This window comes from Falco punctatus (genome assembly GCF_963210335.1).
Source record: "Falco punctatus genome assembly, chromosome: 12".
NCBI classification, from domain to species: domain Eukaryota; kingdom Metazoa; phylum Chordata; class Aves; order Falconiformes; family Falconidae; genus Falco; species Falco punctatus.
In genome coordinates, this window is record NC_137592.1 from 18104987 (window position 1) to 18132560 (window position 27574).

The 27574-nt window shown below is 42.1% G+C and overlaps 1 long non-coding RNA gene across 1 annotated transcript; it reads left to right on the top strand.

Moving 5' to 3' along the window:
• The first annotated feature begins 2 nt into the window (after positions 1-2).
• On the top strand, positions 3-27274 carry LOC308072042. Its single transcript, XR_013931473.1, has 2 exons — positions 3-19602; positions 19642-27274. It is a non-coding gene; the product is annotated as an uncharacterized lncRNA (long non-coding RNA).
• Positions 27275-27574: the final 300 nt, after the last annotated feature.

Below are 27574 nucleotides of genomic sequence, written 5' to 3' on the forward strand. Positions count from 1 at the left end.
CCGCTCCGGCTGCGTTGGCCCCACCGGCACCGCTCCGGCTGCGGTGGGGGCACCCGCCCGCGGGCACCGGGAAGCCTTTCCCTCCGCCGCCGGTTGTTTTGGGGGAGAGGGGGTGTCAGTTGTTTAACTCCCCCCCCCCCCCCCCCCCCCCCCCCCGGTGCTTTTGCCCCGGTGGCTCCTAGCGCATCGCTGTGCCGTCTTAGGGGTGGGGAATGCGGCGGCACCTGCCCCGCGGCCGCGGAGCCACCGCGGTGCCGCTCGGGCCCCGGCGCGCCCCCGGCATCGCTCCCATCCTGGGGAACAGGGCAGCGGCCCGGCCTGCGCCCCGCGGCGCCCCGGCCGGCCCGAGGCAGGGGGGCATTTACACAACTACATCAAAATTAAAAACCAGTAACGACGCTGCTAGCGCTGGGTGGACGCACTGGGCTACTCCCGGTGTGCGGGGCCACCGGCCCCGCGGTTCCAGCACCGGTCCCGCACAGAGGGGCGGGAGGGCGGTGGGGGCCGGGATTAGAGGGATGCTCGAAGCTCTGGGCACCGCTCCTCTGGCTCCCAGAGGGGGCCTTCCCGCCTCGCCCTACTCTTTCTATTTTATTTTCTGTGTCACACCGCGTTATTTCAGCTCACGCACTTTTAAAACTCCCGGCTGGTGACACACAGGGAAGTACGTCTGTGGTGAGGAGTGCCAAAGCTCATCCTTGCTAGCACCTGCTACGGTTTGCTGCAGTTAAGATCGATATAAAAATACCAACAACCAACCAACCCTCACTTTGATTTTTATTTAATTTACGCTAAAGCAACTAACCTTGCTAAACGAGGGATTGCAGGAATTTTTCAGACGTTGTTTTATACTCAGGTTTTCTAAGGCTTAACTTAGATTTTTACATCTCAAACCAAAACACACACCTTTACATTAAACTGCATCTGCTTTCCAGCACTCCTGGAAAATAGAAGTACTGCAGGCAAAAAATGAGCTAAACCAGATTTATTTCTTGCTATTCAAAGCTGAGCAATTTCCCTATGCTATTTCATAGGCTGGTTTGTGTACAATGGGTCAGAGGGTGTGGGTTTTTTCCTTTTATACAATATGAATGTTTAAAGAAATGCATATTCTGCTTCAAGTCTGAAAAGAGCTATACATGCTTACACAGCAACAGCCTAATTATGTGGTAACAGTTGTGGGTTTTTTTCTCGTTATACAAGAGAACGTAAACAAAAGAAACCCACAAATATTTAAAACCTAAGTAAACTTAGTCAAACAGAATTTGTGTATGCAGGACTAAATTTAACCTTCTGGGAATAGGAGAATGCAATAGGATCAAAGAGCCAAGTCACTCATTTCCTAGATTAAATAGACTTCTTCGTCCTTCATTGATCTCTGCTGATGTCAATACTCCTTGCTGTATCTTAAAGCACTTCACTTGGATAAACAACTTGCCTTCAAAAATCAGACAGGAAAATCATTCAAATTGACTAAATCTAAACCACTTCGAATTTTTCAAGTATTTCACATCTAGCCCGTTGGCTCTTGTTGGCTCTGCCTACATGGATATAGTTCAGCTAATCAACAGTCTGAATCTCTTGCTCTCTTGACCAGTGGGGCCTGAAGGTGTTTTGACAACCGGAGAATTCACATCTCAGTGCCACTCAAGAGCCACCACCTCTCCTGCTCTGTGGACACAGACTGGTGGGCTTCAGCATCAGCACAGGTCAATACCCAGCAAAACCACAGTCTTGCTGCTTCGTCAGGAAGGTGAAGCAAGCTAGACTGAGTAATTCTTACAAGCTCCCTTGCAACTTCAGTTCCTAAAGTTGGTTATACTATTATTTCTGGCAACTGAGCTCCCCATCTTGACCGTGAGGAAAACAAATGGCCTGTCTTCTGGAGCTTACTTCAGTTAATTCCCTCTCTTTTCAGGGAATATTCAGAGAAGGAAAGATCAAGTATATCTTTAATAGCACTGTCATTCTACTTGATGTATTCTGTGACAGTAAGAGACCCCATGGCACCTACAGGGACAGAGAAAGTTTTCTCCTTGTTGGAGAACAGTAGAGAGAATCACATAATTTTATTCTCAAATGCACCTCATTCCTGTTTTGATCTCCTTTACAGTCAGTCAATATTTATTAAGAGCAGTATCCACCCTAAGGTGGACTTTCTCTAATCTTGGGCTATCAGAAGCTTCGATAGGAGCCACACCGTGAATGCATTCACTCTACAAACGTGCATTATTTAATCTGCAGGAGATTACAACTACCAGGAAAGCCGAGAAAGCCCTCAAACTGATGGCCGGCACAGTTTGTCCTCTCAATTACTACCACCATTGGAAGGGCTCTTTCCCTTTCATATTCCCATGTTACTCCTTCCGTTTTATCTTGCGCTTGCTACATTTTACACTTAGCTTAGTAGGTGTAACACAGAGAAAAGCTCACAGAAAGGGAAAAAGTATCCAGGAAACTGCCTGAGCTGACCTTAGCAGAGGTTAGCTTCTGTTTTTTTTCTCCCTGCTAGAGGTTTCCAGCAGAATCAGCATAGCAGATGGAGCTTCCTTACCCTCAGTGGTCAGAGAAAATAGAGGTGGTTATGTCATCCACTCTGCTCTGGAAATTACAGGAGACGACCCACAATGTTCCTATGTGAATTATTCTAGAGATGCTATAGGAACAGAAGGTTAGAAGGTTTTAGGTTTCCTAGAAAGCAAACTTCAGGTGAGGTATTCAGAAAGAGTCATTGATACATGTCGGAATAGCAGGTGGGTTCTTGAAGGGTTTAGGTTGACTGTGTTTGGGTTAACTGCATTTGGACTAGGCTCTAGGGAAGAAACAAACAAAAGACTTACAAAAAATCAAACGGTGGCACATGAGCAATTTTCACAACCCCCCCTCAGGTTTAAAATACACTGACAAACTAGGAAATCTGCAGACCGTAGTGACTGGGCCCCAGCGCTCAGCTCACCCTTCTGGTGCTCCCAAGCAGGAACACCCCATCACCCAAACAAGATGCAGGCAAGCTCCTGATTACTGCCATTTATTCTGAAACACATCCCTGATTTAGCACCAGTCATTATGCTACATTGTTGTTTTTCTCAGGATATGCATATGTATGTAATCAACCATCCAAATCAGCACCTGCACCAGTTTGAATGCGCATAGCTATCATGACTGAAGTGAAATCAGTTCTAGTACTCTGTGTTATGTATGCATGCTACTGGCACCTGTATTGGCTGAAGAGTATTGGTAAAACATACAGAACTTCAACACTGTTCAGCCATTAATGCTCCAGCATAGTCAGAAGAAAACACAGACACTCAATCCCTTGCAGGGGAGGCATTATTATTAAAATTAAAAGCAGCTATTGAAAACAAATAGTTGAGAGGGCTAAGCGTTTCAGATTCATTAATGATCCCTGTTTGGTTTCCTTCTTTTTCTGGCTCCTCAATACTGCAAGAAAGGATGACAGCAAAAGGTTGATACTTGTAATAACAAATAATGACATCAGGGGAAAGGGAAGGGGAGAAAGGAGAGCCCTGTTACTGAAACAGAGCTGATCCTTTGAAGGAAAGGGACAGGATTCTTCACTTACTCATACCAGAATAAGCTACAGCCACAGCACATTTATTACATGTGACAGCAAATGAGACAGAAAAATATCAAACTTCAGGTTAATTTATTAGCAGGGAAAGAGATATATTTATAAGCTAGATAAAACACAAAAGGTCCATGGGAGAAAGTGGGGACTACTGAGATGGAGGTATGAAAAGATGCCTGAACTAGGGGTGGGGGTGCGGTGGAGTACTGTTCCTTGTGCAACCAGTCACACTCGCTCATGCCTTCTTTTATAACTACAGGTGTGTTCCTGCACCTTACTATAGATGTACTTTCTGCAAAATCAGTAGCTGTGCCTTTCTCCATAGAGGCACCAACTGCTTGCCAGGGTAGGAAATAGCACCTCGGCTAGCACAGCTGTGGGGTGGGTCTTCAGGATTCCTTTGCCTCTTGCTACAGTTTCATGCTAGAGAGAGAATTCTCATACAAGAGCGTACATTAAGACACATATATTGCTCTTACACAAGAATAGATATTAAGAACAACTTAAAACAGCACTCCCCCTGTTACCCTAGGCAGAAAGCAATACACAGTCTATAGGCAATACTGAACAGCCAGTTTAAAATGTAATTTTGCAGGAATACATTAAGATGCCTTTAAGATTTTCCAAATACTGCGTGCACACCTTCAAGCAAGGCTCACAGATAAGCTTCAACGTTTTTAGGCATTGATTACTTACAGACACATTCCAGACATTTCAGCCATTACACTCCCATGAAAAGAAGACATAATGGCCAAAAAGTTGGGAATGTACCTGTAAATATTAAAAGGGTTAAAATTACTCAGCTTATCTTTTAGCCTTTTTCAAAGTGACATACTGAGGATGTCTTAGGCCTATCCCAAGGAAAGCTGGTAAAACAAAGGAAGTCTAATTAACATAGCAATGTGTTGCAATAGAATCAGTTCAGAAAGAAAACCCATGATGATTAAGTACACAGAAACACTCCCATCACGATATTGGAAAGTATAATTTTGAAATTTTGGGAAATCTCAACGAAGAATCCAAGGAGAAAACAGATGCAATCCAATTTGTTAAATGGAGAAGGCTTTTGTTTCAAGTTTTCATCCTGACCTTCGATAACTTATTATTTAGAAATACTATGTTTGTTTCACAGTTACTTTTTTTTTTTTTTTTTTTTTTTGTTAAATTGGCCTGTAGGGAGTAAAGGCTGAATACATTTGCTAAGCAGAGCTCTGATTCATCATCTAGAGTGCACACAACTGCCGAGCAGCCAGGGTGACCCACTCAGAAGCTTAAAGACATAGAGCACATGTGAGACACCAGCATTTATTTATTTATTTATTTTTTAAAGACCAACTGCTAAAAAGGAGTGAGCTTAACCTAGGCATATAGTCTGTTACAGTACGCTTTTTGGTACATAATGCAATAATAGTACAATTTAATGGAAAAGAAGTATGAAGCAGATGTGGCCCTCAATTTTCAGAAATTCTTTTGCAATGGTTCTGACAGGTAGGCACCATACGGATATAGTATTAATTATTACCTCCTATTCTATTTTAACCTATTTACTTCACCCTCCATATTACCCACAGCAGCTGTCGGTGCTAGCATCAGGCAGAAGAGGTCTGCAGGCTCTTCCTGCTCCCTGACAGTAGCTCTGGGAAGGAAACTTGGGCTCAAGATCACCAAAACAAAGCCAGCAAAAACAACAGTAACACTTAGGAGATGGGAAGGGAAACTGTTCCTCTGGGTGGATTTAAAAGGCAAATTTTGTAGCAATGCTTTTAATGCTCATTACCTGCTGTTCCCAAGAAACAGTTACCATCACAGATGAGGAAGAGGAGCAATATGAACAAGAGCAAAAGCCCTGTGTGGCAGATTAACGTCCAGAGAAACGGGAAGCTACAATTGAAGATTTTTGCAATACTGAAGCTGATACCTATGCCTAGTAGTTAACATTCAGTCACTCAACAAATATTTATTTAGAGACAGTGTAACATGCCCACTGCAGAACTTTGAGTTTTAAAAAGAACCAAAAGATATTTATTTATTTGTTTTAGAAACCTGATTGCCACAGGTAATGCAGCTCTTAAGCCTTTCAATCTCTGGTGGTTACTTCTAGAGGGTTTGCACGGCACATGGGTGACAATCAAGCCTATACTGACTTTCTGTATAGCAGTGAATTTCCCTCTAACATAATCCCAATGAAAACTCAGGTTAGAATGAAAATGAAGCAATAAACTCTCTTCTTAATCCCAGCACTAAATGCTGATTTAACCCTAATCCAGGCAAATAGATTTGGGCTTTTTTTTTATTCACCAAGACTAATCTACTTTAATGAAGATCTTGAAAAGTGTTTGTTTTAAAGCAGTCATTCTTAAATGACTGATGTTTAACAAAGCCACTGAACCCATTAACCCTGTGGATGCTTGTCACCTAAAGAAGGCAACAAATTATTGTAAAACTGAAAAAAATATCCTAAATTCTTCAAGTGCTGCGATACTCAAGGCAAAATCCCTGGCCAGAAATTACCTTTTCTGGGAACAGAAAACTGCCATAAAAAGATAAATTTCTTATCACTACATCTTTTGAAAGAATCATACAATATTGCTGAATTCTTTGGACTTCTAAATCCTTTTATCCCCCCAAAAAGCTAGCTTTTAGCAGGTGATGTTCTCGGTAATTGAAATCCCAGCCCAAAGGTACTGCTGTATAACTCTCAGATGTATCCTGGGGACTCTAAAACCTTAATTGGCCTGAGGCAGTCATAGATACTCACAGTGGATAACTGTAACCAACTCGCCCTGAGCTCCCTCTAAGTCAATGTTGAAAACACAATTTCCATGAGAGTGTGACCTGGAGCAGGATCCTAACCCTGGTCTTGAAGACATCTGGGACAGCCTCCTCTCACCCAGCACACCCCTCTGCCCAGACAACTCGGGTGCTCAGGAGCTGCCTTCTCAACAGCCACGAGATTACAGCAAGCTGACTGTTTAAAGTACTGGTAAAGTTCACCTTTTTCCCTTTTGCCCTGGAACTTGTACTATTTTGGGGAACCACTCCAAGATCCATTTGGCACAGGGCCTAACATTTGTTTCTTAAGCAGATCTGCTCCTGGAAATATTTACAGGCTCTTAAGTAGTGACAACACGAGATATTGGGTACAGTACAAGTGATTCACATACAGACAAGGAGTTGGATAGTCGTCCCCCTTTTTCCCCAAAGCCATCTCTGTTTTTCTTCCACATCTATGTGCTGCAAGCTTTGAGGGAGGCACCTGTTATCAGTAATGACCATGGCTGTGCATACTAAGGGATGTTACACTTCATTATACTGTAATATATCATTTATGATAACGTGTGCCATTTCACTGAGAAAGAAAAAAAAAAAGTAGGAGAAAAATGCAAATATTGCATCCAAAGTCATCTATTTCTGTGGAGAAATAGATTTAATCTCATTGCAAGTTGCTTTGGTAAGAGAATGTTTTAACATACTCCAAACTCTTAACCCTTGGGTTTCAGTAGTCATAAGAATTAAAACCAGAAGGACCATTACGTCTTCCAGGAAATTAACATTAACGATAAACCCAAGATAATTTAATCTAGTAGTGAGTTTGGTCACAACACATACATTAAAATAAGATGTTCATTTTTGCATAAGCAAATTAATACAAAGCAGCAGCACTACTAACAAGGGTAGGCACTTACATTTACACAAAGTGAAAGCTAGGAACTACATAAATACCTCTATGCAGCCACTGATGCCAAGTTACTCTTCATTTACACTGCTATAGATAGCTACAGTCAGATTTAAAACATCTGAAAAATCCCATTCAGTAACGTGGAATCTGAGGCACTATTATACATGTTCTTTCTTCTTTCTTTACCAATGACAAAAGAACTAGCCCAACAGTCTTTCAAAACTCCTTAATTTTTTAAAAAAACTACTAAAACCTCTGAATATCTCCAGCAAGTTTATTAGAGCTCTACATCTACCCTTTGCTTCGGAGCAGTTGCAACAAAAGTATTTGCTCAAGCTATGGGAGTTGTTGATTTATTGACTTTACATGCTATGTCCTATAGACAAGGCAAGTGCAACAGCCAAAGGAAAGAACAATATTTAGAACTGTTTTTCTCTTCAGACAGTGAGGCTTCGGGAACGCAGCTAAAACCTCCAATTACATTTTTCAAATAGTGGAGCATGTTAGGCCAGTACAGCCCAAAATCTCGGCCAGCCTGACAGGCTCAGCAGGTTTTCTCCCTGAATTGTGTCACCAACCCTGAGACAAGTATAGCAGAACCCCAGACGTGCCTTGCATCAGAACCAAACAAGTGATATGTGAACACTGCGCTCGAGTTTTCAAAGGTACAGGTAGAAGTTTTGCTGCAAGAGTCCTACAGAACACTCACACACATTGTGAAACTAAACCCAGGACCCTCCTGACCCCTCCCAATTAACATGACAGACATTTAAATCAGTTGGTTTGAGACATTTCCCACCATCAGCACAAGTTGTTTTCATCACAGTAAATGATCACTGGTGGGATTTTCCTAGTCCCCACTGACACCAGTTTTCAGTAAAACCAGCAGGATTCTGAAATCACAGCACACACTCTTGTTATCACAACAGCTCACCTCAAAACCAGCTTGGATTTCAAAGCTCTTTCCAAAACTTACACATCTCCAAACACTGATTACACAGAGCTTCATCTGGTTATCCAGATGTATGCTTTATTAAAAGCCCTCTGAGCTGTGTCATATAACGCATCTGAGCCAGCAAAGCATTAGAAAATCTGTACATATCAGGTTGTCAGAAAAATGAAAGGACATTCATAATCTGTAGCAGTGTCCAAAGGCAAGGTAACAACCAGGAATCAGCGTCCTACTTAAACCATATTTTTCCCTGAACACAGTAAAGAATTTTTTCAGTCCTTCATTGACTGGATACTCATGATTTGGCTTAATGCAGGGTGCTGGCATATTCCCATAGTTACAGGCACATAGACGACTTCAGTGGAGTTCTCTAACAAGCTGGATTAAGTCAGTGTTCACATTATTAACATTGCTTTTACTTTGTACCTAAATATTTTTGTTTACATATTTTATTTAGTTTTCATTTTTCTGTTTAAATCCTGTAGTTCTGTCTCCTAAAAACATCCGGAAGAAAAGATGCTTGTGAGCAGATGCCTTCTGATGGAAATAGCAATTTTTGCAGTTTGAGTGCATGCAACTTCAACAGAAGATTCTATTCAAATGAACAGCTAGTTCACATTAAAGATACTGAAGATTTTTAGAAGTGATTTTTACCAGAAAATACCCAATAACCCTACCAAGCAACCTAAAATATTGAAAACAGAAAGACAAGCCTGAACTATCTATTCTGTAAGGCAAGTTTCAATTCTTTTCCAGTAAAACCTGGCAAAAAAATGAGGGAATTTATCTCCCAAGAGATGAATAAGTAATTTATGTTGCAACTCTTACATTTCTTTAATAAATAACAGAGCCAGATTGTGAAGTATTGAGATGAAAGTACTAAGGCTGGAGGTTGTGCTGCTCAGCTCCTGGCATAAAGTGTGTAGTGTTACTGGAAAGTATCAGCATCAAAACAGAACTAGAAAGTACCGAGCTCAGAGGTTCGCACACTTCTCCTCCCGCACTTACGTGGGATAACTTCCATTTTCTAGCTGAGATTTTTGGTTCATAAACAACACATTGTTAGCTCCTATTAGCTTCAAACATAAAGCAGGCTTGTGATGTGGAAACTTCAGCCACAAAGAGGAGGAAGATGGGGAAAAAGAAAAAAGAAAGAGTACCATGAAGTACTGTTCTGACTGACCAAAATGTTCCACGCCTTGTAAATGCGTTTTGGTTTATATTTCTCTTGGAATTTCTCTTTCTTGCCCTATGAAAGCCGTGTTAATGTTAATCTTCATGTTTTAGAAGATGTCCATGAAAGTATCCCTCAGAAGAGTTAGTTCTGCCATTCTGGGGAGTCTCCAATGTGTCTCTTCCAGAGTAACAGAGAAGGAAGTGGAATTTTCAGCAGTTTGAGGCTGTACCTAAGCTCTTTAGGAACTGCCACAGTACTCCCCCATTTCAATGAAAGGAAGACTCCTATGGTTTTGTCTGCTGACACTGTCAGTTTGTTTCCTAACTATTTTTTGTCCTACAGAAGTCTGCTGATGAAATGCCAGCTCCTTACTGTTCTTTAAATCACCACCCTCTCTCCTCCTTCCTTCCATGTTCTCCCACAGACCCATCCCAGACTCCCCCTTGGCAGCTTTCCCCATGTCACCGTTCATCCTTTCCTCAAACTGGCAGTTCACTTTCACTCAAAATGCTCCATTTAAAAAGACTCTTTAAATACAGTTATCATAAATCCATGGATATAAGCCAATAAAACAGCACATCACAGTGAAGTTTTCTAGTATCTATTAGATAATTCTTTGTAAGAATCCATCACAACTCTCATTAAATGCTCTCATGTTTTGTCGTCCCAGTGAAAACCTATGCTAAATGTGAAATGACCTGACTTCTACCATGCATAACATGTTATATGTTTTTCAAAATCAATAAATTATTTCATTCCCTTTTGCCTGGAGATATTTATGATCTGCATTCTAGTCAGCTTCCATAACTTCTGCTAGACTCTTTAGGCAGGTTTTATTCCTTTTCTTGCAAGTTGTCTGTCATTGATAGCCTGATCTGCATCAGTCACAAGTTTTGCCCGCACAGGCAGCTTCCTTACTGCAGTAGCTTTTCGAGCACCTAGCAACACTTTCTTAAGAAAAGTCTCACTGGAATTAAGAAAAACATGAATGATGATTTCAAATTATGAATCAGCCAACTGATCTGATGCCAAGGAGGCCAAAGTGTTTAACACCATCTTTGCACCAGCGTTTGCCAAAAGTAAGATGTGAGTAGGCTGCTAGCACAGTGCCACCAGTGACAGGGGTTATCCATCCTATTAGATACATGTAGATTAAAGACAGAATCAGTAAAAGTAATATTTAAGTTAAATGCGCTCTAAGTTCGTCATAGAATACCTAAAGATTGGCCTAAAGCAAACTCAGAACCTCTAATGGTTATCTGTGAGAGCTAACTGGGAATGGTTGCTGTACCAGAGAACTGGAAGAGGCAAGCTTAGTGGCTACTTCTAAAAGACATGGGGGGTGCAGTGGGGTGTGCAGTGTAACAAAAAAACCAAAAAACAACAACAACAAAAAAAAGAGCAGATGTCAAAAAGATGTCAAAATTTCCGGACAACTTAAATCCCTAGAAAACCTCTATGGTAAATTACTAAACTTATCTGTTGCGGAACAAACCAAAGAAAGTAACAGCAGTTAGTTTGGATCTATCAACAACAAATCTAGCCCAAACCAAATTAATTTTCATCTGGAACACAACTGCAGACCTTCTATATAGGAAGGAATGACTGTCATATCTCTCAAATTCATTAGTGCTGTAAACAAGCCACAGAAGACATTGAAGCATCCTTTTGTTTTTGGTAGCAATCCACTAGTGGCAGAGGAGTTTGTGGGTGTATATTGAATGATAGCATTAGAGAGGAGGGACAGTTTTGATAAACCTGGAGAAGCAGGGGGAAAAGGGAATTCAGAAAGAAAAATGCAAGTTACTAGGATAGCTGACTGCACTGATACAGTGTGGAAAACAAGAAGCAAGGCAAAAATCCTTCAAGAAATAATTTGGAGATTACAGAGTGGATCACAAAGCATAATTCAGCATTTCCTACTCTGTAACAGCATGATAATCCTTGCACTCAGGCATCCACGTGAGAGTGCATCTTACAAGCCACATGGAAATCTGCCACCCTGCTCAGCTGTAAGGCTGAACCGTATCTCCCCTGAAGTGCAGTGCTCAGAATTAGGTAAAGCCAGAGAAAGACCAGGAGAGATCAGCAAGAGTGGTCAGAAGTCTCCAGTGTGACCAGTAAAGAAATTCTGACCAATAACAAACTTCGAATACATAAAAGCTCTGCAAAAAAGAAGGTAACCATCAGCTGTGGTAAGAAGGACAGAACTGAGACTGAGACTCCTAGAGCACAAGTCTTATGAGGAGCAGATGAGGGAACTGGGGTTGCTTAGCCTGGGGAAAATAAGGCTCAGGGGGACCTTATCACTCTACAGCTCCCTGAAAGGAGGTTGTAGACAGGTGAGTCTTGATCTCTTCTCCCAAGCAACAGGACAAGAGGAAACAGCCTCAAGTTACACCAGGGGAAGTTTAGGCTGGATATTAGGAAAAATTCCTCCACTGAAATGGTGGTCAAGCACTGGAACAGGCTGCCCAGTGAAGTGGTTGAGTCACCATCCCTGGAGGTATTTAAAAGTGTAGATGTGGCACTTAGGGACATGGTTTAGTGATGAACTTGGCAGTGCTGGGTTAACAGTTGGACTCGATCTTGAAGGTCTTTTCCAACACAAATGGTTCTACGATTCTATGAGACTTAAATTACACAGACTTAGATTTTTCTGAAAACTAGCTTCGCTGATAGGGAGAGTGAGCTGTGACTGGACAATGTCTTAACATTTCTCAGAAAAGATGTGCAAATAGCTGATGAGGACAGACATACAACTGAAAGATCATCTCTTGAGGTGCCACCTTGGGTGTCCCTCCCTGCAGCTGGCATGGGAAGGCCAGGATTCAGCAGTGTGAAATTGACAAAAGGTGTATAGGGCACTGCTCAGAAAATTATGCAGATGGAAGAGTTAAAACATAATCAAACAAAACTATTCCCCCCACTTGGTTAATCTTATGATGAAAGAGGAATTAGAGGCAATATTTTTAAAGATGCATCACTCTATTCTCTCCTCCCTGGTGGTAGGTACCTATTTTCTGGGTTTGAAACCTTTTCTTTTACTATTTATAAATTGATATCTTGTTTCAGAGCTTGCAACACATTAACAGTCATGGGTTGGTCTCCCATAGTAACTTGGTATTGTTTTTATTGTGCTGTGCAGACCAGATACCAGGTTTTCCAGACCCTTAAACACCAGTGACCTGATGTATGCAGCAGACACAAAATGGAGCCATATCCCATAAAAAGGACATGGACCTTTTGATGTGAGTGCAGAGGAGGGCTACCATGAAGGTGACCAGAGTGCTGGAGCACCTCTCCTCTGAAGATAGGCTGAGAGAGTTGGGGTGGTTCTGCCTGGAGAAGAGAAGGCTCCGGGGACACCTTACTGCAGCCTTCCAGTGCCTAAAGGGGCCTGCAGGAAAGTGGGGAGGGACTTTGTACAAGGGCATGTGGTGACAGGACAAGGGGTGATGGCTTTAAACTGGAAAAGGGCAGATTTAGGTTAGGTATTAGGAATAAACTCTTTACTGTGAGGGTGGTGAGGCACAGGAATGGGTTATGCAGAGAAGCTGTGGATGCCCCATCCCTGGAAGTGTTTAAGGCCAGGTTGGATGGGGCTTGGAGAAACCTGGTCTAGTGGAAGGTGTCCCTGCCCATAGCTGGGGGTTGGACCAGAAGATCCTTGAGGTCCCTTCCAACCCAAATGATTTTATGATATTGCCTGGTTTGCTTTGTCAGGGGTGCCAGTCAGATGCTTGCCTACTTTATTGCTTACTTTTCCTTAGAATGCAATAATGAAAAACTGGTTTCCAAAGAAAACCCTGTATCAATGGACTGCTATATCTGGGCATAATGACAGTACCACTGAAAAGACCTTGCTTCTTGATGAAAGAATATCAGCCTTTGAGACTTCAGACCTGGTTTCAGAGTGCCTTTGCCACAAAATTCCTGATTATGAAGTTCCAGCTATGACTAACCCCATTACCAGCCACTGCAGTGGGTAGCAGCCAAGATGACACACATCCCTCTCTATTACTATGATGTGCCATCTTCTGGTTTCCAGCCAGGCTTTATATTATTTCTTTTCTTTACAATTCAATGTATTTTTGGGCTCAGTATTATTACTGTCTCTGCAATAAATATTTCTTAATTCTTAAATAGAAATAACTTGAAATCTGGGAGGCAAAAATTCCATAACGGTTTTCCGGAAGAAAAGCATTAAATCTTTGATGTAAAGAACTGCAGACCCAGACTCCACCTGGTCCTGGATGCACAAGAAGCAGAGCCAGCGAGGGAGGAAGCCACTACAGCTGGGTTTAGAGAGTCCAAGGGAAGAAAAGGCAACAGTTGTGCTCCATTGAAATGCAGACTGCCTGCCAAATTCTCCAACTGCACTGCACTAGGAAGTACTTTTTAATCAGGGGCAGAAAAAAAAAAGAGAGAGAGAGAGGGAGGGAGTGTGTTTATGTGACAAGTCGCCCTGTTTCTATCTCTTAATTGGCATTTTCCTAGAAGGACTGATTGTGTATTAAGATATTACAATTTTTAATGTTCTTTCAGTAGTAAGAAAAATTCTTAGGAGTTTAACACAGCTCTCTCTCAGAACGTTATCTCTTGTTTACAGTACATTTTGATACTATCTTTTAAGCACTGAAACAGAAACAAACAGGCATCTAAATACCTGTTACCACAGTTTGCAGAAGTGATGAATTATTAACTATTTCCTGTCATCTTTTACATTATGTTAATTTTCTTTATCTTGCACATCTGTCTCACACACCCTCCCATCCAACATGCAGGAAAAAAAATATTTAAATAAAGTTATTCATGCTTATATGTGGTCAATATAGCTGACATTAAGATACAACAGGTCAAATCATCAAAGAAATTGTACCAGTTACTCTGCCTGAGGAATTGGCCCTCATTCTATGCAATGTGTCTTACAGTCCTCATCTTCTAAAACAAGTTCTTTTCATCAGCCTATCACTTTTTTTTTAAAAAAAATCTTCATTTAGAAATTAAAAAAACAAAACCAGAAAAAAAATCATTTAAACTGATGCACGATCACAATAATCCTTTGTTATTTTGAACTGTCTAATTTAGGATTATCTTCAAGTTTGTTTCCTTACAGCTAACACCCAGTTAGTATGGGAACAAGGGATTGCAGGCATTAACCACTTCTCAAATGAAAATCATAGGTCAGAAATTCTCATTGACCACAGCAGAAATTAGATCAAACCCAAGTACTACACTGCAGGAACACAAATTCCACAGGCAGGAAGCACTGCCAGCCTGTATGCTCCTTCAGCAGATAAGCTTTTACACAAGATTATTATCATGACAAATTCTGACAGAGATTTGGATTAATTCTATCTTAATGCTTTATTCCCAACTTTACCATCAATACTATGAATACAGAGACTCCATCTGAAAGCCATGGTTTTCAATAGCAATACAGACTAAACTTTTGTGCATGTAAAGCATTAACACGAAGGCAGAAATAGGGTTAGTTGCCCCCTGGATGTGGTTACAGTATAAGAAAGCATTTTCTTCTTTATTTATTCACATAGGTCTCATTGACCAGTTCCTGGCAGAGGAAGACTGAATGCATGCAGATACTCGGTTGCTGTAGATCAGGTGCCTCCTTTAAAGTCAGCAACATCATGATAAACCGACTTGATCAATTTACACCAGCTCAGGGTTTCCTGCTCTGGAAAAATTCTGTATGGATACTCGTAGCTCAGTAAGACTGCAGTACAAACATGCATCCTCTTCCCTCACAACTTCCCGAACAAAAAATGTTGATATTCATAACCATGTTGGCCAAAGGAATGTCCTTTAAGGGCACTTGCCCACAGCAGATCAAAAAGATCCAAGAAATCTATTTTAAATGCTAGCTAATGCATTTATAACATTCAGTTATTCATCAACAGTTAAAGAGATGGATTATCAGGCAGCAAAGAGAGAAGCCTTGTGGGAGGCTGTCAGAAGAATAGGTTTGATAGTCCTAATATAGAACTACTGATGTGCTTATGGCCAGATAAGAGTATATGGCTGCTGTTAATCATTTGCTGTATGTCACCACATGGGGGGCTTTCTTTCATGTAGGGGTGTCTCTCACTGGTAAGAAGCCTTTTTTCCTTTTTGGAAGTGCATATTGTTGCACACAGGAAAAAAAAAACAAACAAAAAAACCCAAAACAAAAACCCGAGAACTACGAATACACATGCACAAAAATGCAAGGAATAAAGAAGGTCAGAGCTCTACTCATCCAATCACCACCCACATTTCTCAGCAAAATAGGTCCTTCCATAGGGCCTTTTACACTGGTAGCGAGGCAAAACAGCATACTTTCTTCATAGTACTTTTAAGACTGAAGAGCTGCCATGAGGTTATGTGTTTTACGGGAGGCCCCAAACTTTAATCCAGGATGCTGGCTTTGCTGCTCCCTGAGAAGCACCTGTGTACTCCATCAGCAGAGCCCCACTGGCACGAGTTGCCCTTGGGCTGCCAAGGCTGCGGTGGGGCAGCTGCAGTGGAAGATCGTCCCTGACCAACATACCAGCAGGAGCTGAGCCCTTCACATTCCTGTGATGCAGTCTGTATTTACTTTTGGCCAGATCATTAGCCAAAGACATGAGGAGATAATGCCTTCTTTATCCCTTTATGAGCAGAGCAAGTAAGAAGAAATATTAGGGGCACCTGGGGTAAAGATTACATTGGGTAGACATACTCCTCATTTTCACATGAAGATTCAGGTACATCTGCAACGAGGAGCTAGTGTATATGCTTGCATCAGCATATATAGTTGTGCTAGTTAAGTCAGGTTCATAGGTAATTATTTATGTTATAACAGCAGGGGTGGGGGGTAGGGGAAGAAGAGAGATATCTTGAATTTAGGAAGGCCAGTTCACTTAGCTCTGTAACACAAAGCACGTGTTCCTTCTTAAGTACATGAGCAAATCCCATAACGACTCCTGCTTGAACACAAATGTGCACTTCAGTGCTTGCACTTGGCTGGATCCTCAATTTCCAACTCATTTATGTAAAGATTTTGGACCTTTCTTAAGCAAAATGAAATTGTAAGAAAATACCTGCTTACTCTTCCCAAAGATGAAAAGGCAAGTATCATTTCCTATTCTTTTATCCTCTTATCCCACACCAAGACATGACGTTTATTTAAAAGGAAACATTTTCAGGCAAAGAGAAAATAATATTTGTTTTAAAGAGAGCAGAAGACAAAATGGCATATTCAACTCTCTTTCAAATAGGACCTAACTTAGAGCTGTGGGTGTGGTAGGTACTTACAGTATTTAACCACGTGTAACAGAAATAGCACTTCTAGAACCTGATTTCTTTATCAGATAACACATACAGATGAAACTACCAGTGATCTGAATGTTTCATGACCACATGACAAATCGTTTCATGGGCCAACAGTTTCCCTTTTTCCAGAAAAACACACTGAAGACTCATCTGGACTGAGTGTCTTCACTCCCTCTAGAATGAGTCTTAATTCAAAGCTTTCCTTGCTACTGCTGTGTGAGAGAGTGTATTTGCTAAGAGGTGGGACATAAAGATATTTGCATTTAACAAGAGCATTTCAAATTTTAAGAAGTGTATACCCTGAACACTTAAGATGAACATGGAAGCTAGCTGAGAGAATGAACCACTGGTAAGGATTAGGAGATTGTTATTTTTAAAGGAAACCAGCACAAAAAAACCCCAAAACAAACAAACAAAAAAAACCCCCAAACACCAAACAAAAACCCAAACCAAAACCACTTTGCTAAAAGGTAAGAAATGCAGGAGCTGAGGTTCCAACAATTGTCATCACTGCTATTATTTTCACAAAACTTTTCCTGAAAAACGAATCATACTAACAGCCTACTGTGGAATCGGAATCCCCCAAAGCCTCTGGGGCTTTGGATTTGCTGCGAGTGGGTGGATTGCTGTGAGTTGCAGGATGAGAATTAACCATCAAATTGCAAACATGCCCAGGCTGTGTAATCACACCATCATTTAACAGTGACCTGTATATTTCACTGTATCTTTCCCTTTCCACCCTCTATTAGTGCACCACCAGTGTCAGGCTGTGGTGTCTTCAAGGATGGATCATATCTTTCCATATTTTTTTTGTGCAAGACGCCCAAGGCACTTCCTAGAGACATGAAGAGAACTCCCAAGGACAGCGGCTAAGTGGGGTGCAGTCATTATGCAGCACTCTCAAGCTTCAGCATTTGCCAAGTATGTGCCGTAAAATCAAATGGATATGCTGCTATATTAACACTGTTTTCCAGCTGTGTATTTTGTATGGGTTGACTCTGCAATTTCCAGCTGTAACCATAGCCTGGCACTACCCTAGACTGGATCTTGTGTATAACCAATTTCCAAGAATATTACTTTAATATTTCAAAGGGCAGAAGTGGGACTGTAAATTATATTTTGAATTCCCCAAGTACTTATTACTGTACAAAGTCCCTTTTTAAAAAAAAAAAGTTTCCCCTAATATTAGTATTGATTTTTAGTTTTTAGAATTATGTCAGCAATTTCTTACAAGCTGCCTTTTTTGTTTTAAAATGCATTACTATAAAACGTATCTGATAAACTGATTTTTTCAGGACAGCTACTGGTAATTTTAGAAGAAGCAGCTGAACGCATAAAAGCTTTTGAGTTAAACCTTAAAAAAAGCCTCTATATGTCTTCCCAAGAAGAGTTTTTGTAACACTTCCTAGAGCTTCAGGAGAACTGCACCGCCAGCACAGGAAAGGTCCCACAAGTGACTGGAGGCCCAGAGGGGCTCAAGCTGGTGTGGACCAGAAGCCCTCCCCCTCCTGGCCTCTCACCCCACTTCGAAGAGTTGTCCAAAGCATTAAGGCCTTGTTGCGGCAAAAATACTGCAGCTCCAGGAGACCCGATGAGCTGATCTAATTGTTTATCACAGATATAAAAGTATTTCCACTACCTGGCTTCCCACACCCATTCCTGTCTTACATTGTGACAGCCTGATGCTCAGTAGACTATTCTTATCAGCCACTTTAGCTCATTGGAGGAAACTAGCACAGAAAAAAAATATAAAGTAGTACATAACTTTGTACTGGTATTAAAACTGAATCTTCTGTAGGAGTCCAGGCAGCATGCAGCTGGTGCAGCGGAGCACAGACCTCTTCCCCGTTGCGGTAGAAAAACTGATGCATCTACTTATTCTACCTGTCCTCTTGCCTACCCGAGTAAGGGCACTTGGGGACTCTGGCTTGATTACTCTGCGGGCAGAAAGTTATTTTGGGACCAAGACTAAAACCAAACAGCCAGCTATGGATTCCAGCTGTGCGACAAAAGCAATATCAGAAGTTCCTGATGTTTGAAAGTATGCATCTGCAGCTGCCTCCTCCACAGAAGAGGAAACACAAACAGCCTTCTTTAAAGTGGAATGCTGAAAAAAAAATAAATCACCACTTCTGTTAATTTTCTTAAGATCTTGGCTTTTAAGCTCCCTGGGATACCTCAGGAAATGTGGGTTTCCTCATCCAAACCAGCCAATCTTGTAAATTGGTACTGTAGAAACCAGCAGCGGGTGTGGTTAGCTCATGAAACCACTGGAGAAAAAATGCAGAGACTCTCTAGCAACGCGATCAGTGTTAGGGCATAGGAACAGTCACAGGTACTGCACTGAATTCCTTTGTCTCCAAGGGGAAAACTGTACCATCCCTGACCTCAATCTAAATTACCTTACATCAGCTACAAGCCAGTCCCATACTAGCCAGCTGCTTTTCCACCAGTTGCCTGGAATTGCTGACACATGGGGCCACCAACTCTGTCTCCTGCCTTTCCCAAAAGGGGCAGAGGAGCAAGAGATGCCCTTTGCCTTGCCAGGCAGCTCTGGAGATGCAACACCTGTTTGAGCACACTTTAAACCACAGGAACAGTGCAAGAGAAACAGCCATGTCAAAGCACACAGCACTACCCTACCTGACATGCTGATACAGAAAAGGAATTTTCTGGTACATACCCTGGGACTGAAAAGGTAGAAGGTTGACAAGAAGCGTTTGAAATTCAAACTAGGATAAAGAAAGTGATCCTATCGCAGGAAATCTGCCTCTATGTAGTACAATAAAAGTTTTGGGAGTTTCCTAATGTAATTATCTGCATGATCTGCTAATGGCTGGTATAGATGGGCTGCCCCTAAGACTATAAAAAGACTTGAGAAAGCTAGCGGGGTGGTTCCCGGTGCCTCAGCACACTGTGCCAGCTGACAGGCAGTAACACAGCGTGTCAGGAAGCACTGCAGGAAGACACAGAATGGTGTCTTTCACAATCACCTGCAAGTTTATTAGCTGTCTTCGTTCCTTTGTACTGTATTCTTTCCTGGTCCCAAAGCATTTTCCACCTTGGATACGCTCTTTATAAAATTGATTTTCATAAAAAGCAAACATCTATGTGCTTCTGCACAGCAGAAAAGCGGCTGAATGAGTGAACTGAGAGCAGTGTAAGTGAAAAAATTAAGGTACTCTATCACAGCAAGTCAGGTGTAAAATTTTATTGAAACTGCAGTAAACAAGTTCATTTTTATCCATTTACTGTATGCTATTTAACAGCTAAATTCACTTTAATCCCCCTTTAACATTGCAGCGATCACATACTTTGCTTTAAACACTAGCGTCACATGCATGAGACTAGAGAGGTATTCAACTAGACTGCTGAAACTGAAGATCACAGAGCAGTTTGTCAATAGTGGTATAATTATTCCAGCTTAACATGAACAGTAAGACTTCGTGAAGTTCAGTTTGGGTGGAAGAAACAAACAAAATAACAGGACTCCTATAAGAACACGTATAGGCATGACGAACTTTGTGCCAGCATAAATTGATGGAGATTGAGACCTTTAATGGACACTTCGGCCAAGCAATACTGTCCGAGGATTTGTCTTTAACAAAACCAGTGGGTTTAGTCAAGCTATAGACTATATGGACAAGAAGTACTGCTTCAACTTTTCTGATCTTTTTGGTTGAATGCTTTCTTTGGGATCAATGGCAACATCGTAACGTACTTCCAAGAAAAGGATGAAATTAAGAAAGACTGAATTTCCCTCAGCACTTTTTAAATTTTGGAAGCAGGTTTGAATGGTATCGTAGTCATCACCCACAGGTTACATGACAAACAAAAGAGAGCCAAAAAAGGGGTTAGGAGTAAGGACTAAGTTAAAAGGAATAAACCCTGGGAAAACATAAGCTACACACAGGGTTTGGAAGGAAAATAATTGACAAATGTTGGTTAAAACATGGTAACATAGAAGTGTGAAAATCAGAGCTGGACCCGTTTCATCCCTGCTGCAAAGCTGCATCATCTAAATAAAATTCCAGCAAGATCCTGTTTGGCCTTTGCAGTGAGAGCAGGCAACACAACCTGCAACCAGCGCTGCAACCAACAAGTTTAGTCTTCAGAAGGCTTCAATCAGCAAGGGCCAAATGCATCTTTGCAAGGCCAGTGACAATAGAGGAGGATTTTTATCTGAACTTCTGAAAGATGTAAACAACAGTGAGGGATTTTGGAGAATCTCTTCAAAACAATTACGTGGTTGGAGGAACTGACTAAGGCTTCTTCACAAGAGCTAAACATGTCTAGTCTGGCTGAGCAGTCTCCAGCAGAAGCTGGAGAGAGACCTGGGAATTTTTAAGCCTTCATCTGAAGTCCAACACCTGAAGGTACCTACAGAAACACAAAGCAAATGAGCCCTGTGGGATAAAATTAGACACTAGGAAGTAAACTGGTAGGGAAAAGTGTACCCCATAGAAAAGTGATTCTGCTGTTCAATAAGCAGCAGAGGAAAGGAGGTGCATATTGGTCCAGATTAGCAGGTACTAACAACCAAATCTGAGGGGAGTTATTTACTGTAATCATACAGAGCCCTCAGGAGTAGCACACTATAACCGAGATAAGAGAAACTAAGATTCTTTGGACCTGAAGGCAGACTTCTCGGTGTTCTCCAAAGACAAAGTCCGAAGTATCTCCCTTCTTAGGTTTTTGAATTGGCAACACCTTTATTATTTTGAACATCTAAATGCTTCTCTAAAATTTTGGCCCACTATTTTATGCAGAAAGGTCTTCCTCATAAGAAAATAAAAAGTTTGTTAGGACTGATAAGGGAGAACCAAGTTTTGCATGCATTAGTTGCAAATTTATTTCATACAGGCTGTTTTAAGTAAATAGAATTTGTTGGAATAGAGCTGTCACCAGAGTGTATCGATCATCTGAGGCTTTTTAGATTCACAGAAAGAGCAGACAAATGCAGGGGGGAAGAGAGCCTGTAATTCTGCTTTTTGTTATCCCATGTCTGTAATACTAACTGATGCAAACGTCCACTGTTAATTGTGTGGGGGTTTTTTTTGTTTTTTTTTTTTTTTTTTTTTTTTTTACATCAGCATACATGGGCGCATTACTGGATTGATGTCTCACAGGGGAGCTGTGTATTGGCAGGAACAACAGACTACAAGCGATCTAGTAAGTATTTTCGAATTCTTAGACTATGTCTTTCTGAAAACTGGCAATCTTTCCTGTTTCTTATTCCAGCTTAAAATAAGCCCTAGTTGTGGTCTAGTCCAAAGCTTGCATCTGTCAACTTTGTGGCACGCAGATACACAAATACAGTAACATTTGTTTTCTATGTATTATGTCCTTCCATTCATGTCGGTGGGAACCACTTTACATCAAATCTTCCTCCAGTTCATCCACATCCACATCCACCCCCACCCCTGCCTTATCTGCACACTAACTCCATGATCTTGTCTATTTTCCCTTTTAGTATTTCCCACCCCCACCCCCCACCCCACCCCCCGCTTTGGGAACAATAACCGAGGCACAGAAAATTTCCAGTTACATTTGGTTTTCCCTCAGAAATTAAAATGATAGACATTGGTAGGGGAAACGGACCGCACAGTAGCAATTACACTTCTGTTGAGTACATCACTTGGTCTGTGTATTTTGGTTGCCTTCTGAAGGTCCTTTTATTTTAGTCTCAGGCCTACTTGGCTGCAGTAGGTCACTTGTTTCCGACAGCAATAAAAATAAAAATAAAAAAGCAGCAGCCCTGAAAGCAGCATTCTCCCCCACCCCGAGGATGTTGTTTTCCAGCCTGTCTGGGTTTCCGGTTCCCATGAATCAGCTTGTTGCTGTTGTGTTTGGGTTCACTGCGCCGCAGGAAAATGCTAAAAGGCTTGCTTTCTTTTAATGAAAAAGCAAGACAAATTCTAACAGAAAGCCACCTTGGTTTCTGAGCATTTTAAAAAAAGAAGTTAATTTTTCCATCTTTTTCCCTATTGTCCTCTTTGCATTTATTCCAGGAAACCCCTTCATCTTACTGAGATTTTGAGTGGTACTGAAGGGCCAGGGCTTGGCTTTCTGCAGCAACTTGCTGTCCCCAAGGATGGTGCTGCTTTGCCAGGAGAGGCTCACAAGGATTTTGCCCATTGCAACTGGTGTTTCGGGAAAGTGCGTCACCACCGCTTGAAATGCCAGCCTGCATGATCCCGCCACGGCTTCACCAGCTCCCTCAGATTGAGAGCTGGGCCAGGGACTCAAGGCCATTCACGTCCCTTTTCAGATGCAACCCATCCAAATCCATCCAACCCTGTCTGCTCCAAAGAGAGAGAGGTCGGGAGATATGAGCATAACTGATAACAAAAGCCCAGGAACAGGCCTGTTGCTCTGTGGAAACCACAGCTTGTGCAGAGCACACACATACACCTATATATATAGCTACACTCTAGTCTTCAGCCATTCCTACAAACCTGGAGTCAATAGGGTTTTCTGGCTTTGCATTTTTTTTTTACAGCTTAGTTTCATAAGCTAAAATAGCTGACCCTGCTTCTACTAGTAGGTTGCAGTAGATGATCCACCAAAGCCCCTTCCAAACTGAATTGTTGTCTTATGACCCTAAAATGCAATTAAACTCTCAGTCCATGCCTCTACCTCAAATAGCTTCTGGACTTGACTGATTTCTATCCAGCCTGGCAAAGGGGTATTGACAGATAATTAAGGTCCTGGAAGGTTTTTGTTTGTTTGTTTGTTTTAATTTTATTTTGGAGGGGTTTTTTTTGTTTGTTTTGGTTTTGTTTGTGTGCTTCTTTTTTTTTTTTTAATTATGGCAGGATAGAGAAGAAAGATGAAAAGCAGATTCCTCCCCCCCTCCCTTTCCCTGGGAAAAGCAGACAGATTACACATTTTGAATGCTATTTAGCAACAGCACATACCTCAACCAGCCTATTTCCTTCAGCTGTTTATGTCTGTGACTCAGATAAGTCAAAGACACCAACTCTCACGCAACAGCCCCATTCCCCTCCCACCCCCCTTCGAGTCACCAGCCTCTCCAGAGGTGCTTACACCCCGACCCAGGCAGGTAGCAAGTAGAAGTCATGGTGGCCCACAGGGGCAGCGCCAGGCTCTGGGCGCAACCAGAGATACACCACAGTCTCCCACGGAACCACAGAAAAAGCCCCAGAAGTGGCTTACACAAAACCTGGGGGAGCTACCACACACTTTGTGTGTCAGTGGCACAGATAAGCTGCATTTTTCACTGCAGTTGCCTGCCAGAGATGGCTGTTACGTGCTCTGGCAATTTTCCTCTTTAGAGCAGGCACACAGCTTCAGACTTCATAGGAACTTCGAGGTGCTCTCCCACCTCAAGAGGTTTTCAACCCTGAGGAGAGGTACGGGGCAGATCTGAATGTGAGATTGGGCCCTCAGTCAGCAAAACATCCCAGTTTCCAAGGGCACTATCTCACCCTGGGCTGGCTTATGTGGACAGTTGGAGAAAGGCAGCAGGAGCTGCCCTCGGGGTGACAGACAAGAAGCCCCAGCTGCTGCCTGATGGCGAGGGAGCCTGGCCAGGGCCCTACCTACGGCGTCAGTGCCGGCTGCCTGCAGGTAAGGGGATCAGAGATAGTGGGGTCCCTCCCCATAAACAGACGTGCATTTCCACACAGAAGTCACGTCCCAGTTTGTACCTCTTCGGCTATCCCTCCCTCCCCTCATGTGGGATACAATGCAGCAGAGACTGAAGGGTTTAAGGAAGTCCCACATTTATTTACGTATATATTTATGATGTGGGCAAATCCAAAACAGTAATAAAGGTCTTCCTTCCTCTGACAGGCTGCACATGAGCATGGCACGTTTAAGCGTGACATGTATTTAACTCACAGCAGCCAGGAGACTTTGGCTATTTTCTTAAATCTCCATATCCTGACCCCTTGCTACCTTGGGCATGTATGTGTGGGGTACCATGTTGTTGCATGTATCGTCTCCCTGCCACTCCAAAGCAATTTCATAGCTTTTTTTCCACAGCTCCTCAACCTTGTGTGCCAGAGCTGACCAGCCTGCCCAGTGCACCGGCATGCCTGGGGAGGCAGGGAAGGCTGGGGGGTGCAGGGGAGCAGGACCGCGGAGCTGCATGCCTGCCTGGAGCAGGTGGAGTCCAAAGCTATTGTGCAGTTTGGGGGTGGGCAAGGAAAAAAGGCAGGAGTTATTCTCCATGCTCCATCATTCATGGCAGGACTATGCTTGTTCCTCAGAAAAATCCCATTTGTGCGCATCCTGGGATTTTTGGTGCCCTCAGTTCATCCTGTTCTCTGTTTCCATTGATGCCTCCCAGGAAAAAAAAAAAAAAAAAGGCGGCTGTGGGAAGAGCCCAAACAAACAGCAGAGTAGTGATGGTACTGAGAAAATCCAAAAAGCCAAACTGATATTCATTGCATAGAGTAGTAATTCATTGATCCCGCACTGACCACACATTGCACAAGGGTGTACTTCTGCCTGTAATGGAGGGCAGAACTGTCAGGCTCCCACAGGCTTGAACTGTTCTGGAGAATTCCCACAATCCCTTGGAAAGGTTCAGAGATAGGAGCCCAGCCAGGAGGTGCTTGTTTTGACACACAGCTAGCCTTCTACAAGAAGCCAGCAAGCCGCCTGGAAAGCCTGCATGCACTACCCTGTTCCCTCTGCATGTGCAATTTTTTGAGGCTCTCTGCTGCTGCTCTGTGAGGAGCCCTGCCCTGGCACCCTAAATGCACAGGATGAGGATCCTGCACAGACTTCAGTTCTCCTGAGCTTGGGTGCTGCAGCACTTGCCAGCACCCACCTCAAAGGGTCTGGCTCCCAGCCGTGGCAGCGGCATCCTGACAGCAGGGCTCAAGCCTGCTGCACCGTATGCATGGTGGTGTCCTCCCCTACACCTCACCCGACCTCTCCGGCCCTGCCTCAAAATCTCTTGGAAAAGAAAAGGCATCACATTTTAGTTTGCAGGAAGCACAGGCTGGCCACACCACCCTCCTTGTGAGTCCCACTTCGTTGCCAAGCCAGTGCTAATTACAATTGCTTCATATGAGCACTCTTACACAGGCAGCGTTTTGTGCCTAAAAGATCAGCAGAGTCCAAGTAACTGCAAAAATAGAATCAGATGCAATAACATCTTACATAAGTTTAGGTTAATAATAAACCCAACTTTACTCAAATTCTAGTGACTCTAGTCCTAGTAGTGACAAAATAGGAGACAACTATGAGAACATATTGAACTATTTACTGTGATTTGATGAGAATATCTTTCCTGCACTTTGTAAAATATTAATAAGGAAAGGAAATATCTGGGTGAGTTGTGTCCCCCTCCCGCCCCAGCTTGGGATCGTTCAGGTAGCTTGAATCAAACATCTAATTTAAGACTGCAAGTGTTACAGCTCAGATTTATGAGTTATGCTTTACTAGGACCCAAAAGATGCAAATGCATACCCAATAGGATTCTCCACTATTTTTTTGTTTACCTCCCTCTAAAATCAATGGTAAAACCTTATATATATATATATATACACACACATCAAAGGTAACATTACTTCCACTGGATAAACTGGGTCCTTTTAAAGTCTGTCCTGGCTATCCTCATGCTTCTTGATTAGACAAGCTGCCTTTTATATACTATGTTTGCTTCTGCCAAAAAACAACCTGCTTGGTCAGAGAATAAACCGAATTTCTGATAAACTGGATGATCCATTTTGGAGCCCTTTGAACTAAGAAAATATTAGTCTTGCCTCCCACCCCTTAGTGATTGTAACAAGGGTCTGAAATACTGTCGTAGAAGTTTACAAAGCTACCTGAGAACAGGCTCTAGCCTGCCTGTTCCTCCTATACAGGAGACATTATTTGAGGAAAGTGTTAAATAGATACTATTATCAGCCATAGCTATCCTCTTCTGCCATGGAGACAGTAATGTTCTAGGACAGGTTAGAGACAAAAAGGCATCTGAGCCTTCAATAGCTAGGTGGCTAAGAACACACATTCCGGGGCAAACAAAGAAAAGGAATTTAAATGGGTTGAAATGCAACAGTCTCAGCCTCAGAGATATTAACAAAGAACATGCCCTATACAGGAATTTGCAAGGTTGCAACCTGGTAAGAATATTCATATTCCTTCTAGACACTGCCAACTGGATTTGCAAGCTTCTCTAAAGCCTGTTCAAAGTTACACATTGCTTCAGATTTTGGTATCCCAATAATATACATATTGGTGCATCAATAGTGCCTGTAACTAATGTAAGTTATTTAGATTTGTTTGTTAAAAACAAAACAAAACATACATTTGCTTATATCAGATCATCTGTTTTTCCTCAGGTTGATGGCTGAAGTCCAACTCAGATGTTAATTACAGAGAATACTTCAAAAGCAAAGGCACTTCTCAGAATAACTTCGGAAGAAGGATGTAACACTCACTTTTCAATTACAAGCTGAATTTGCTTTAACATTTTTGACCGCATCTCTATTTTTGGCTACTTGTACCTTTGCTGTTCTGTATACTTAGTGAGGCAAGGAGTATTTGTAGAAAGATAAAATTAAAGCATATGCACTGACATGAGATACTTCCATAATGTATGAGAAAGGTGATTAAAATTAACAGTCTTAATAGCGATTTTTTTCTTTGAAGCGTTAGACTTCATAACTAACAATGTTCTAACAAAATTTTGATTTTTTTTTTTTTTTTAAACAAAGGCATGCACATGTGTACACACCACGGTGACAGCTAGCATCTCAAAGTAATTGTGGAGGTTCAGATGTGAGCAGTAGCACTGCAACAGATGTCCAGCAGAGAAAAGGAGCAGGTATCACTGGATCACAGCATGACCCTGAATAAGTTATTTGACTGCTCAGCTCCAGT